Consider the following 10486-nt stretch of genomic DNA (forward strand, 5'->3'; position numbering starts at 1 on the left):
CACACTAAAATTAAAATTAAGGAAAAAAAAAAAAAAAAAAAAAAAACCCTGCCCCATGCTTTAGCCACCAGCCACCACGTTTTCTAACATATGAAGTGATTTTTTTTAATTACCATCTGTGCTTGGTCTGAACTGATGACCGCAAAGCTATTTTCCTGTTAATTCTCATGCTCATTTAGACTCTTTTTTCCTCCCTCTTTCTTCCACCTAGCTATTCTAATATGTATTTCCAAAGTGACATAATTAATAACATTTATTTCCCTTATCAACTTCTCTATTGCCCCTACCAAAACATTTTGCTCTCTTTTCCCCCCTGTAATACTTTATGAAAGATGTATTTTCTTGAGACCATTACCTAGAGTTAATGACCTAGAACCTCAAATGTCCTTAAGCACATTTCTCTCCTTTGGAGCCGCAGGTGGCTGTGGTTTCACTCAGGGACACAGACTACCCTGAACACAAACAGACCCAAATAGTCCATTCAGGACTATTTTGATCGTCCTGAATTTCCTTCTCCAACAAGTTTCATTTGTCCCAGTACTTTGTGGCCCCGAGAAGAGGGAAGTTGGCATTAGAATCACTAAAGAATGAGAAACCACAGCCCAGTTCCAGTTCAAGCCAAGTGTTCACCAGACTCCTTCTCTGGTTACACACAGAGGACTGGCATCTTATAAACCTGTTCACAACACCGGTATCAGCAGGAGCCAGTTCTCCACTTCTGACACAGAAAGAAATAAAGACACATTGCCTCACCCTTCTCTCCTTGGGACAGATATAACCCCATCTCTATCCCCCTCTCCCTCCGAGAAATGACCACATTTCCAAACAAAATGCAGATTCTGCACATTGTGTCAAATGCCCCAACTTAGACACTAGCATAATGGTATTCCTCCTCTCGGGGAAAGATGCTGATAGCCCAGATCAATCTCTTTGCAAAGGTTGGCAGAGCTTCCCTTTAGCCCTCTAACAAAATTATCTTGGTAATCAGAAGATCTGCGGTAGAAATGGGCTTGTCCCTAGTGAATCTGCAGAGTCTGCTTTTTTTCCTCATGTGTGGTTTGTTTTAAACCTCACTTATGTAACACTTATTTATCGCAGCCATACAGGCTAATTCATGTATATGTATTTAGTATAAAAGCGTTTGAATTAATGTTCCCTGCTTGTTTACTTTGAAGGACTGAATGCCCCCTCAGGAAGACATATTGATCTTGAAGGAGGCCGTTCTCCAATGAACACTGCTGCCTGCAATATTTATGGCATCTGAAGTCTTTTCTTCGCTCTTGATCTTTTGGAAAAGGATCCCAGAGGAGGGCGACAAAGCCTGGAGAGGGGAGGAGGAGGAAGAAGTACAAGAGGGGTCCCTCTGCTCCGAATGCAACATCGAAATGTAAACAGGAAGGTGATCAAGGACTGTGGTTGCTTCTAAATTAAGCATTTAAAGTTAATATTAATGAATGTGAGAGGAAAAAACCATTGAGCCAACTTTATAGAGAATGCTAGGTTGGAAAAAGTAGCGGCTTTTCTCAGTTTTGCGGCTCAATTCTGCTAACTTACACCATGTCATCTACGACTTAGGCCAGCCAAAAAAACTGGTGTCAGTGGAAACATTGGAAAGTAATCTCTTCGTGGTCTAGCACTTGCCCTCTTTTCAATTACTCCACATGGCCACAGTTATCAAAAATAAAACATTAAATACTTCTCTGGCTCTTTCTTCAGAACAGAGTTTGGGCTCCATAACGGCTGGGAGAATGAGGAAAGCCCACTTGCTGTCCATGTGATGTCCTCCCCCCACCTCCACCCCAAAGAGAAATCACCCTTCTTTTGGCCATTATTGATTTCATGGCACAGTGAAGAACAGAAGAGTCAAAACAAGCAGAAGCATCTACAGGAAGTGAATCCAGTTCTACTAAGCCCAAGTCAAAATATATCATAGACTCACTATTCTATTTGTACTCATTTATTCTTTCCAGGATTCAGATTCCTCACCCTCAGCTGAGGTAACTTCTCCTCCCTTCCATCCCTGGCCTTTCCAGCTACAAAACAGCCACAGAGCAGGGGTAGTTGAAAACAGCAACTTTTCTCTAGAGTCTCAGTGCATATAGACAAGGAGCAAAGGCCAAGGCAGAAGGGAAATGGCTGTGCTCCTGGGGTCCCATCTACCCTCCTCCATGCTTTTACTTCTCTTTATCAGATGCTGTACACAAGCATAGGGCTAATACACCTCACATATACAAGACAGCTATGGATATACAAGTCGATTTATATATGATGCAATGGAACAGGTGAGTGAGATAGGCTACACGGCTAAGCAGCCACTTCTCCTCATGTTCTGTTCCCACATGGCAAGGGACAGATAATGAGTAGAAAAACACGTTCCTCCCATTTCTGAAGGATGTGCCACAACATCCTGCAAAACAGGTAATAAGTAGAGCCATTTGCACTGCCCTTGAGGTCTATGAAACTGCCAGCTTCAAGCTGAGCCTCTCCTCTCCCCTTCCCTATATAGAAACCATATTTTGTCAGGAAAATCCATGCTAACATGCAGAAACCAAGGCTGAGACAGACTGGGAAAAGATGAGGCCAGAAGGCAAGGTTACACTGTAAAAAATATAGTTTTCAATCAAAAGGCTCAGCTACAACTGGCTGAAAAGAATTTGATGGAAGAATTTGATCAAAACAAATTATTCATAGGAGTAATGTGATGAGAAAAGCATAGATTCAGAGGAAAATATGGGGTGAAGGGGATGGGTTTTACAAGTCAAATGGGTCAAAATGGGTGCAACAAGTTTGATTTCTGAAAAGTGACCTGCATCTGAAACTTCCTTGCATGGACAGGGGGATGCAGATAGAATTTCCAGAGGCCAATAAGGGGACAATAGAAGTTTAGAGCATCAAGAGCAGGATAAAGAAGTTGATGACAACACATATGCTCTTGCCAGCACCTTTTCCACACAATAGAAGGAGGTTCAGCTCCCTCCTATATTAAGATGAGCTGCTGAAAGAAAATTTCTCCCCATAGGCTCTCAGTCAGTAGAATGGACTGCCTCAAGGCATTTTGGTGGCCAAGAGCAAAATCTTTTTAAAAAGCTGTTACAAAAACCATTACTCATTTCTCTGCAGCTATGGCCTGTGTGGAGTATATATCCTCAGCTACAAACCTCCTGGCGAGTCTCATTAGGAAAATTCATCTAAATCAGGCAATCAGAAGTGTCAGTTGTCTCAGGTTTCCCACACCAGCCCAAAGCTCCACATTGCCGCAGCTACCCCTGTGCCCCCAGGGGCTGTAGCATGGTGCATCCAAGTCCTGTACCGGAAAGGTCCCTCTCTTAGAATGACAGAATGACTTAGGTTGGAAGGGACCCTAAAGAGCTTCATCAAGCTCCAACTCCCTGCCACAGGCCAACCACTACATCAGGCTGCCTAGTGCTCCTGTCCAACCTGGCCTCTCACATGGGTAGAGCAACTCCAGATCCTTGTGGCTGCACACTGGGGTGGCCAGGAGCCACCAGAAGCTGCAGAGGTATAGCCTGCTGCCCATCAAAGCCAGCATCAGCCCTCTTCCTGCTTTCAGTGGATTTCTGCATTTGTCTCATGTTCAGTTCCTTACTGCAGCTTGTCACCAAATGGCCTCTCTTGGCTGTGTAAAGCACTTCCCTGGTGCAGTCACTCAGAAAAAAAGAAGTTACAGAACTTCTCTCACCCAAATATTTGTTTTACAGGGACATCAGAAAACTTCACCGCGGCAATGACTCTCCAGGAGAGGTGTGAAATGCCGTGCTTATCAACTAGTTCAACGCTGGAGAGAGAAATGGACATCCGAGCTCATTTCGTTACATAATGTTATTAGTTATATGAAATTAGACTGTCAAATACAGCTTTATAAAATGCAAGCAGAACGCAAGAGGGCAAGGAGGAGAATGAACACACTGGGGACAAATCACTGTCACTCACAACAGAGTGCCTGGCAGACTAAGAATTAAGTTCACTCCTCAGGGCAAGCCATCCCCAGCTGTTATAAATACATTTTAATGCCCCTGTCAGAGTGCTGAAGGAGTGAGCTAGCCTTCCCCAGTACAGTGTGTCAGGTGTTTTCTGTCATTCAGAGAGCTGGAAAAAGCCACGTTTCGATCGCAGCTTTGTCACTTTTGCCTCCAGCAGTGCTGAGGCAGCTCCTCCACGGGTTGGATGGGGCGGGCACTGGTTTCGGAGCAGGCTCAGGCTGCTCCTCCTTCCATCGCTAACACAAGCAATGGATTTGTTGGGCTCCTCGGTCCTCTCTGGACTGTGTCACCAAATCACCATTTAAGAGGCCACTTGGGCTTCTCCTCAGGGGACTGACATGGTAGGACTGCCGCCATGCTTGGTTGCTGACAGCATGACTCCTGTAGACCTTGCTCAAGCTTGCACCAGGAGCTGTGCCCAGAGGGATGAGATGAGGTCAAGCCTCTATCCTAGAACAAGAAAGAAACACTGTGGTACAGTCCCCAGAGTGTCTCCCTTCTCTCCCCTGTGAGTCCAGCCCCTAATGTCACCCAGAAGCTGCAGCCCAGCTACAAACAGCTGTGTGGGGACCGTGAGCTGGGCTGGAGCCAATTCTCTTTGCTGCTGCTTTATTTTTCGTTTATGAGAAGCTCCTTCTTCAGAAATGAGCATGAAGACGGGGCTTTACCCCAGCTGTCAGTTGTGCAATGTCACAGCTGCACAGCACACGAAACCACCACCAGGACAAGCAGAGCCCAAGTTAGGACCCCTGCTGGTCTCCAAAGTGAAGACGGGCTCTTTTCTGGAGGAGCAGCTCTCTAGTGCTGTCCCACCAACCCAAGAGGAGTGAAATTGCATTCCACCTCATAAATCCACTTCTGGATTGCAAGTGTTTAACTCACAAGAGACCAAGCACAGCAAAAAAATAGGTTGCAGCCATAAACAGGTAATACAAATGGGAGACTCGGGAAGAGGATTTCATTTAAAAAAGAGAGCATTTACATCAGAAACGCACTACTGCAAGGCAGCATGCAGGCAGCTGCCCATTCAGGCAGAAAGGCCTATAGGGATGGGCACTCTTCATGGTTTGGTAACAGCATGACATGGCACACCCTTCTGAGTCTCTCCTAGTGATCCTAGTGAGAAGATGGACAACCGCAGCAGCTACTGACTGGATCCACTGAGATGTTTGGGGCCAAGAGCCAAGGAATCCTTTTGAAAAAGAAAGGCTTTGTTTCTATGATTTGTTTCATTCCCATTTTATTTCTAAATGGCTCTTGTTTCCCTGCAACCACCTCAGCAATAGTTCATGTACAGTAACATGCCAACCCACCACAAAATGTCTTGGGAAGAGATATTTCACTTGCTTCAGTAGCCCTTAAAAGAAGCGTCTGCTGTCAGACACCCGTGCTCCTCACCCATTGATGCATGGGCCTGTCTGAGCGCAGACTTCGGTTCACCGCATAGTCCCTGTGAGAGGGAGATTTTATCAGCATTACCATTGCACGAGTTCTTTAAAAACCGATGTGGGATCTCATCTTTCTGGGAGCACATGCGTGCGATTTACAACCTCGCAGCCAGCAGCATGGCAACCCAGATTACTTAATTCATCATTTCCCAAGAAGGGAAGGCAGCTGCTGAGGCACAGGGAGGTTTCAGTCGGGCGAGACCTGGTCATTATCTGTTGAAGTAATGGCTTCAGAAAACACACTCTGCTTCCTAGACATCAGCTGGAAACAAGATTGCATCCCACGAAGTGGAGCTCCCATCCTACCCTTAGCTGCACACAATCAACCCATCACCAGAACCAACCACATAACTAATTCTGCTCATAGATGTTCACGAAGCATACAGAGACAAACAGCGAGTCTCTAAGTTTGGTCACAGTGCTGAGTCCCTGAGTGCAGGGACTCAACACTGTGACCAAACTACCATGCTATGGAAGACACTCATCCTCTACTGTATTTTAGTGTCCTTTTATTCCAGTTTTTTTTCTAGTAGCTATCAGCCCTCAGCACCAGAAAGCACCTGGTCCAAAGGAGCTCCATCAGTTCTGCAAAGCAATATGAATGAGAAATTAAAAATGCCTTTGCAGCTTAGCAGATGGAATGAGACACATGTAGGGTTAATTAGGCTGCATGTCCTTAGAGACCAGTGGTTGTTCCCCCCTCTGCCACCTAAGTATCAAAAACTCAGGGACTATTTCCTCGCTGAAGGCACACACATCTACACAAGATCCTCAGCACTTCCCACTGAGGGGAGGAAGGTATTTTTTCTCACTGGCATGGCTTCATTTCCCTGCCACACCTCCTGCCTTAAAAATCTTCACTGGGATGTGAGGCACCAGGAACTCCATGTGTTAATGTGGAAAGACATGTAGAACAAAGAGAAGAAAGGGATAAAAATTGTAACTAGTGTAACTGTCCTTATCTTTCAGCGTATCAGTGCAGAGCTTAATAAAGCCATAATGAATATATTCTTGGGTACATGTACTTCTCCAGCAGGCTATGCAGCTCTTGTGTAAGAAAGAGCTCCATCTCCTGGGATGTAGCTCAGTCCCTGGGCCATTAATAGAGTCCTTGAAAGGACTCTCCCTTTTTATTCTCTCTTTTTTTTTTTTCCCTACTGTTGAAGAATCCCCTGTGAAAGTATTCAGAAGCTGTGTGGGAGCAGAAGGAGGAGAGCTGCCTGTTTAGCTTGGAGCCTTTGGAGGTGGTTAACACAACATTGCTGACATCCGGTTTGCTGGCTTGAGGCTTAGAAAGACCATAACCCACAGGGCTATTTAAAGCGAGGCTCCTGTTTGTCCCTGAATTTTCCACTCTTTAGGGCACTGCTGGGCAACTAAATCACTGTCCTTGCTCACAAGCAAGACAGAGTTCCTGGGGATGTAGCACTCCTCCTGCCAAGGAAGTGCCAGCTCCATCAGTATTTACTCAGACTGGGGCTCCTTCTAGGGTTTCCCATTGGAAATTAAAAAAAAAAAAAAAAAAAGAAGCAGCAAAGTTTCCAGATTGGATAAGTCTTTCCTTTCTAAGTCTCGTCTTTCAGCCTGACAGAGCATGGAAAAGCTGATTCTGCCACCTTGTTCTTAGGTAGGGTGTGGATTTGCTCCCATCCATGCCTCTGGGGCTTCGGGTTTGCTTCAATTACACTGCAGCACTCAAACTCCCTTGGCTACTGAACCTTGGGACTAAGGCATGAGACTCACAACTAAAAGACAGGGTTTGGTTAGATCTGTTGGTTGAAAACATAGCAGTAATTTAAAGGCGTGGGGCATATAACTACAAAAAGCAAAATATTTTCAGAAAGTGTATTGCAAGAGTTAATACCCCAAATTAATAATGAACTCTTGCAAATAAAGCAGAATGTGGTCTAAAAATACTTGCTGCAAGTACTTGTAATAAAATAATGACAAGATAAAATTGCAGCTATTTTTATTAGAAAATATTATTGAGTTCTTATGAGGACGGTGTCTAGCAGCTTCAGCTGGGGCAGGACTCAATTACAAAGGAAAGAACATTACACCTCAAGGTATCTACATGCTTAATTCCCACTCCAGTCAATATCTTTGAAGATACGGCTGGAACAGATTTGCCAAGGAAAGCCTGCTGTCCTGTCCTGCAGAGGAGATACTGACCAGACATGTGGCTGTGACATGTTATATCAGCTCTGTGACTTCCGAGGCAAAGACTGGTGCTGCCTTTCAGCAAAAGCAGGAACACTCTGCAGGGTGGCAGCCTAGGGTGGTAGTTAATGGGATGGGTAAAAGCATAACGCTGGAGGACATTAGAAGGCAAATCATAAAAATAAAATTACTTTACAGCTTTACAATAAAAATGGGCATATAAAAGAAGTTCAGAAGAGATTGCTGCTTTATTCCAAACCAAGTCTGAAAATTAGCTAAAATTTATTAGAGGGCTTTTGGATTAGCAATGCAATAAATGCTGATGTAGTTGTTACAGAAGTTCTCTGATCTATTGTTCAGAATAGAAAATACAAGCCTATCTACAGTTTGTCTTTTCCCTTGGGGTGATTTTTTTTCCATTGCTTTTCTCCTTGCTCCAAACAATTAAATGATGCTATAGATAGTGCCCGTTTGATGCAGATACTCACAGCCAGAGTAGTGTTTCTCTGAACTCTGTAAAATAAGCTTGTACATTATATGCCCTGCAGCGCTAGCCTGCTAGTCAGCTCCTGCCAACATGAGGCAATGACATACTTGGGTGATACCAATTGCCTTTAAACAGTCTTAACTATTTGGGGAGGGAGGGCCAGGAGGAAAGCAGTCAAACGGGCAAGAAATCAACTTGATTGCTTTCCCCCCCCACGTCACACCTCTAACAGCTAACAGTCTGCTTGCTGTTCTGTTATGCTGAAGCTCTGTCTTTTGTGGGATAGGAATTAAACTCTATTTACCAGGCATTATTTCCAAAATGTGAGCTCCGCTTTCTTTTCTCAGCCAAAGCAACCAGAAAATAGAAGATCCAAGGTGAGAATTTTCCTCAGGTTCTCATCACTGTCATCTCTCTGCTCTTGATAGCAAAGAGTCAGCTGACTCCTGACCTATGCCTGGCTGCTCCTAGTGTGCGTCACTGCCTGGATGTCTGTGCAGCCCTGCAAGTGCACGATGGGGGAGAGAAGCAGCAATATTCAGCTGCACAGCAAGCTGAAGAGCTGTCTGGAAGGAACACTAATTTTGGCGAAAGAGACTGTTTCAGCTAATGTATGTTCCCTAATGATATTTAATGTCACATGGGAAGAGCCACCCTTTAATACCAAGGGCCTGCCCAAGATGTTTTATGGCAGGAAAGCACACAGGACTTGCTCCAGGCAGGAGCATCGCCTTGTCAGGACTCAGACTGAGATTTCAGGGAATCAAAGCTTGCTGAGACACCCAGACCTTCACCATGGTGTTAGGCACACTGGGGCAGACTATTAACCCCAGTCTTTCTTACAAAGATTACTGCTCCAGAAAAGGGCGGTGCACATTCCGCCACACACTGGCTTCCAAGCATCCATGCATAGTCACTTTGACCCAGGGAGAGTGGCATTGAGAATAAAGTCATCCTGAATCTGCCACTGATCATTTTATATCCTGATGCACGAGGCTTAATTACCCATGTCATTAGCTTAGTTTGCTTCAAAAGTAATATTTAACAGACACTGTAAAGCATCATCATGCAAGTTGATTATCTCCTGGCTAGATGGGAAAATAAGAAATTGATTTGGTAGACATTAATAAACAAAGCACAAACCAAAACACAATACAGCCATCACCTAGAAGCAAGTGGCTAAAGACAAATGCAGCCCTATGTTTGAAAAAAAGCTTTTGGAATAAATGTTTAAATGTAGATAAGGGATTTTTTTTTTTTACCCTACTCTAAAAAAAAGGGGAAATTTCAAGAGTTTTGAAGAACACAGAGGAATAAATATCCATCGCATAGATAAATATACATCTGCAACAAGAAACCCCTGTAAATGTTTTCATCCTGGGCGGTGTGCTTTGTGGTACCTTTAAATATGGAGAGCGCTGCTCCTTTACTCTCCTGACTTGCACAATCCATCAGTGTCTGCATGGCTCCAGGTCCCCGAGGTCTTCTACCACTGCTCATTCCCCATGGCACGAGTTAGTGCTTCAGCTGCACCATCAAGAATGAGAAATGAATACATAAATTGGATTTGCAAGGGCTCCTTGTGCCAGACAATAGGAACGGGAAAGAAGAAGGGAAAGGAAAACTATTACTGACCTTTCTCCATTGCCAGGGTACGTGCTGGGGAAGGAAGAAGCCAAGATGCCTCTTTTATTTCTCTGAGACAGAGGCTGGGGGAGGCTGAAAGCCGGTGCAGGTGCCAGACTCCATATGGACAGTCAGGTCAGATTCACTTCTGTGCTGCCTTGCCAATGCCCTCAGAGTCTCCTCCCTGCACTGACAGAGCCAAACCACATGAGATGGAGTCAAATTAAATTACCAGGTGACTTCTTTGGTTTGCACAGACGGTCTGTGGGAGGGGAGTCCAACAGTCCCATGGAGCCCCCAGACCTCAAACTAGTTGGACACCCGAAGGCAGAAGTGACAGGGCAACCTCGATGCAGCGTCTGTGGTGAAAGCCAGGTCCCTGGGAGTCATGGGGAATAAAGGGCATATAAAGAGAAGAGGGGCAGACTCCTAGCAGGACAAACCCACCTTGTTCCACTCTGGCAGAAAGGTTATTTGCATCAGCTGAACAACTGTCCTGCAGTCCTCAAAACCACTTACAAATGCATCAAAGTATCCTCCTTGCTTTCTAAAGCTGTTTCGTCCCTCTACATAAAGGAACATCTCAACTTCCACTCCCTCTCCCCTTCCAACCTCACCTCATTAACTGTTTTTTAAATGCATCCCATAGTGCAAAAACTACAAAAAGGGGAAGGGGAAGGAAAGGAGAAGGGGAAGGAAAGGAGAAGGGGAAGGAAAGGAGAAGGGGAAGGAAAGGAGAAGGGGAAGGAAAGGAGAAGGGGAAG

General features: G+C 44.9%; 1 long non-coding RNA gene across 1 annotated transcript in view; it reads right to left on the reverse strand.

Moving 5' to 3' along the window:
- The window catches only part of LOC110399648, a 141380-nt gene that overhangs the window by 124247 nt on the left and 6647 nt on the right, over positions 1-10486 (reverse strand). The window contains exons 5-6 of the long non-coding RNA XR_002439321.1: positions 9732-9911; positions 9497-9623 (exon numbers count right to left, since the gene is read on the reverse strand). This is a non-coding gene — a long non-coding RNA (uncharacterized LOC110399648). The remainder of the gene's footprint in view (positions 1-9496; positions 9624-9731; positions 9912-10486) is intronic.

Source organism: Numida meleagris, chromosome 5 (assembly GCF_002078875.1).
Source record: "Numida meleagris isolate 19003 breed g44 Domestic line chromosome 5, NumMel1.0, whole genome shotgun sequence".
Lineage (NCBI taxonomy): Eukaryota > Metazoa > Chordata > Aves > Galliformes > Numididae > Numida > Numida meleagris.